General features: G+C 37.4%; 1 long non-coding RNA gene across 1 annotated transcript; it reads right to left on the reverse strand.

The window, feature by feature from the left end:
* Window positions 1-513: 513 nt before the first annotated feature.
* On the reverse strand, window positions 514-2213 carry LOC118483276. The gene is made up of 2 exons (XR_004870173.1): window positions 2072-2213; window positions 514-723 (listed from the first exon to the last, which is right to left on the reverse strand). It is a non-coding gene; the product is annotated as an uncharacterized LOC118483276 (long non-coding RNA).
* Window positions 2214-5550: the final 3337 nt, after the last annotated feature.

Raw genomic sequence — 5550 nt, forward strand, 5'->3', positions numbered from 1 at the left:
ACTTTCAATCTCTACGTATTTGTTGCATATTACTATTTGTGCAATTAAATTTAAAATGTGCACCTGGTAATGCTTGCCCTAACGGGCTTCTCTTGCCATTAGCCTTGTTCGCGATCGCTACGTGATTTAGGTCCTTGGTGAGTATGTTCTACTTGTCGTACTTTGGACCGTTCCTCCGTCAAGTCCGCAATTTGTTACACTCCCGCTATCTTTAGATGCGAGTGTCCTTCAACTAGAACATTTACAACAGTTAGTAATTTCGACATTAATGGATGCCCGTATTATAATATAAGACTTTTCTACTATACACATCAATGCGTGTAATCTCGTTGACTAAATCTATTCTATATCGTTTTTATTGGTGTAACGTGTATTGCACGATAACCATGTGTGTTGTTCTCAATACTTTAATCATACTAAATCATTGTACTTACCGGATTTGCGATCAAGCCTCGAACCGAACACTTTATTCTTTTAACCTTGAGCTCTAATTACCAACTTGTAACAACCAAGTTATAATTACAAATTAAATGAGTATTTAGATTTAAACATTCTTGCTCAAATACGGGTTTATTAAAACTTTTCTAGACTTGAAAGTAGAACAACTTAGTGTAATTAAATTCTTCGTTTGAAATGTAAAACGGCGACAACTTGCGAAAGCATGTATCTTTATCGTCTTCGGTTCTTCGTTGAGCTTGATCGTCTTCCGGCATCAAAATGTACCTACATTTCATAAACATGAAATGATTTATTCATACTTGGTTTAAAACGTAATCAAACGGGTACACGAAACGAAATTCAACAAAAATAGTTGGGCGCTACTGTAACTTACGGTAGCCACCGTAAGTTACGGTAGCCACTGGGCATTCAGGGGCTGCCGTAAGGCAGTACATCTTCAGCGTAACAACTTTAGTTGCTACCGTAAGTTACGGTAGCTACCGTAACTTACGGTAGCTGCTGCATGTTCTTCATGCTTTGCATTACCACGTTTCTTATCATATAATTTTCCACCATGGCTGAATTGATTGTGGGTTTACTATGATAAACTATATAAACCGAGTTTTTACACTTCAACTCATTATTTACGGCAAGACTCAAATAGAGCCATTTGGCTAAGGTATTACATCTTTCAACTTCTATATTTGTCCTAAGTATTTGTCTAACCATAAAACTCGTTTCCAAACAACCTTTAGGGGTTGTTTGCTCAGTTGGACTTATAAGGACGTTTTGGTCCATTTTGGCCCTTCATTAACGATGAAAGATTTTTGTAAACAAGTTTGACCCATAAGCCTTCTTCTTAACTATGATTTTGTTTGAAAGGTTATTAGACCTTTCAAACGTAATGACCATCGTTATTAACATTCGGTTTACCTATTAAAGTAACCGAAATCTATTTTAGACTCCGATTAACTCTCGTTAAACCTTACGTTTAAATGAGAGTTAATTTATTATGCGTACCTGCCTCGGATCATTATATTGACCCATTTAAATACCTTGCCTCAATAGCCGCTAAGTGTAGCGATGTAATTATCCACTCGATAACTATTTATGTAATCATACAACTCAACAAATCATTAGTCGATATTGTCAAAGAGTGATATTTTCACCTTTTGACCCGTTTGGTCTAGATGACCGATTATATTGGCGAGATGAAGCTTTTTGCCATCTCGTCTACACGACACGCTCCGATTTACACCGCACGATCGTTTTTAATTGTAATTCACCTCTTAACGCTTTTTGGCCTATTAAGGCTTACGAAATACGTGCATTTCAAAATGAACAATTATTATCAACAAGTGACCGAATTACAATTTTTACCCTTATTGGTTATCATGGTTTACCTTATATGGTAACCTTTAAAAGTACTTGTTTAATTCGTCATAATATGATCAAATCACCAATTTAACTCATTTTCTTTTTACCATCAATACGGTCTCTTATCCTAATTGGTTATCTTGTTCCGTACGACCACACGCCGGAACACCATATCTCAAATTCCCATTTGTCTTACTCGTAATCAATACGACAAAAGAACATTCTAAAATATATGACTAGTGTAAGCTATACTTACCTTGCATCCTTGCGAGCTTCATACTTGAACTTGTATCCATTTGACCCGTTCATTTCCAAGCTCCTACCTAGCTTGTCAGAGTCAAACTACCATATCATATCCACAAGATGATTAGATTAGTCAATCATTAGCATGACCATCACACCTTATGGATTCACACACTTATTCACCAAAGTATGCTATTTCTTCAACAACTATTTTTTCTTTTTCCATAATTCTTTCCATTCACTAACCGTTTGACCCGTTAGTCAAGTTACTTATACAAACTAGTTAGTAAGTGATTTTGAACACTTTAAGCATGTCATATAAAGTGTTATTTGTTCCTAATAATAAATACTTCATGACTAAACAAGTATATGCAATCATATGTCTTTTTCCGGATTAATAATAACATTATTAATGTGCAGCGATTTTCTATTCAGCTGCTGTAATCGACCATTATGACCCATTTAAAATCCGAACTAGATTAACATGTTCAAAAATGGATCATAGAAAACTTCAATACCTTCGCAAACATATAAGGTACACCTTCTAACGAATTTTCTATGATTTTATATGATTTTTATAACATCAGCACAGCAACTATATTTTCATTTTTCAATCAGCTTTTAAGTTTTCTGAACAGCAGTTTTAATCACATTTTTGGCCTCTTTAACAACCACATTTGTTTCTTATGATTGAAAACAGTAAAAATTTACTTCATAAGCTTTCCGAAAAGGTATAGAACACCCAAATCGGATAAACGGTTGATTTTAGGGTTTCAAAGAGAAACCCTCTTTTGCTCTCCTGTACGTTCGACCAAGACACACATGTGTGTGTGTTTTTGGTTTTTATTAATTTTATTCACTAACTTGTATCATTTTTCCTTTTTGGTCCCTTTAATTCCAAGTTTATAAAAAGAGGGTACCAATTCATGCTTCGTTTATTGTTTTAGACAATTAACTAACTACATAAATCTTTCTTAGTTACTTGGTGGGTTCGAGGTAGTCATAACCCGTTTCGTTTTAATATTTACGTGGTTTGATTACCAAACCCGTTTTTGGGTGTTACACTTTTATACTGACCTGGGTATAAGATGGTATGCGAATACCCATACCCGGTTTGTTAGGCAAGTTGTTAATCTGTTATAACTGCAAACAGGTCTTCAAGTCCACTGCATCTTCAAGCCCAACAACTTTATTGCACAGTAACACTTTAACAGCAGCCCAGTTCTCCAGCCCATCAGCCATATTCAAGAAAAATAACAAGAAGACATTTATAACACAAATATATATAGAATTGATATGAAGATATGTATTTTTAAGAACCCCCCCCCCCATCCATCAACTAAAAACAACAAAAAGTTTTAGTTCATTACACAAATCTTGATGTGTTTTGACTAAAACTCCTTTAGTAAATAAATCTGCAACTTGATTTTATACCAACACATGTCGATGTACCTTTAGCAATTAAATCTCTTAAGAAAAACAAATCCAACTCAAAATTTTGGTCCTATCATGAAAAACTGGATTCGCTGCAATAGACATTGCAGCTCTAATACCAAATTGACTAAGAAGGTGATTGTATATTTGATTGTTTGTACAGTAGCATTACATAGAGGCTCCATATATGATTATGTAGAGTATAATACTAGAAATAAGAGGCTTTCTGATATCATCAAAGAAGCAGCCAAAGGTCCAAAACTAGTCAAATACATGGCTCCTACTAATAGAATATTTATATATTAGGAATTGATTGTAAATCTTTATCATAGGATATCTCCTTAACAATAGGAGATTCTATTTGTACATTATTTATACATGTTGTTCAATGAGAGAAGGCAAGCACAATATTTCTTATATGGTATCATACACCATCCGATCATGCCCTAACCTTCTGACCATCACCGGCTTCTTTTCCCTCCCCTCCGATTCAACCCTCTACCTGCATCTTCTTCTTTTACCCTCTACCTCACCTTATATATTAGGAATTGATATCTCCTTCACATCATCTTAACCCCCGGACAAACGGCTTACGAAGCCTGGACAGCCCTGCAGAACCAATTTAATGACAACAAAACCACTCGGGCTAGTTTCCTTGGTTAGGAAATTCACGCACCTCAGCCTTGATGGTTTCTCTTCGATGGCCGAGTATTGTCAACGGGCGAAATACCTCGCAGATCAACTAAAAGTCGTTGGTTCACCCGTTGATAATAGTATGTTGGTGATCAAGATTTTAACAGGTCTAACGGAACAATATGATAGTATTTCCACGATGTTACAAAATCGCGACCCGCTTCCAGATTTTAATGAGGTGCGTTCGCGTCTTACAATGGAAAAAGATAAAAAGAAGCGTCAAATCGCCCTCACTGCTCAATAGTCCGTAACTACACTCACTGCCTCCGTGTCATCACCATCACAAACTTCTTCTCCTGATCGTGGTCGTGGTCGCTCACGCGGACGCGGTCGTGGTCCTGGCCACAACTACAACAACCGCAATTACAATAACCGTGGCCAACAATCCAACACCCCAACTCACCCATACATTGTGTTCCAAGTAACTGGACAGCAAACCAATGGGCCTCGTTACTAAATGGATCCGCTGCTCCTTGTCAAGCTCCATCATCCCATAACTCACCACCTTGTCCGTACCCCTCCAAACCGAACACCACCAACCTGAATTCACAGGGGATACACGGCCCTCGACCCGATCAAAACAGTTCCAACACCTACATTCCTATGGATATTGAGCACGCATTGTACACCATGGCATTAAACCAACCAGATCACGGGTTCATGGACACTAGCGCAACCTCCCACTAGGTAAACGAACAAGGTATCTACTCTCCGTCTAATTTTAATAAGTGCATAACAAAAATATTATTGTTGGTAATGGCATGGCAATTCCGGCTTTGGCACAAAAGCAACCAAACTTTACCACCACCCTTTCCACCTTTAAAACTAAACAATGTCCTTTTTGCCCTGAACATCATTAAAAATCTGATTTCGGTACGCCGCCTTACCTCCGATAATCTTGTATCCATCGAGTTTGGCCCTTTTGGTTTTCTTGTGAAGGATCTCAAAACTCGGGCGCCTATCCTTAGATGCAATAGCACTGGTGATCTTTACCCGCTGACACAACCACTCTCCACCATCTCCCAACCTTCCGCCTTTGCTGCTGTTACTCAAGATCGTTGGCATCAACGCCTAGGCCACCCTGGCGACAATTTATTGCATTCTTTGAAAGTTTCTTCTCTTATTACTTTTGGCAAACAAAACAACAAATTATGTGAACCTTGTATGTTTGGGAAAAGTGTCAAAGTTACCATTTTATGATTCTGTTAATTGCACTCGTTTACCTTTTGATATTGTACATAGCGACCTATGGAACACCCATGTCCTATGCACGGGAGGCCATCGATATTATGTCCTATTTCTTGATGATTACACTAATTTTTTATGAACATTTCCACTCACCACAAAGTCCCAAGTGTTTGCCAC

The sequence above is a fragment of the Helianthus annuus genome, chromosome 10, assembly GCF_002127325.2.
Source record: "Helianthus annuus cultivar XRQ/B chromosome 10, HanXRQr2.0-SUNRISE, whole genome shotgun sequence".
NCBI classification, from domain to species: Eukaryota; Viridiplantae; Streptophyta; class Magnoliopsida; order Asterales; family Asteraceae; genus Helianthus; species Helianthus annuus.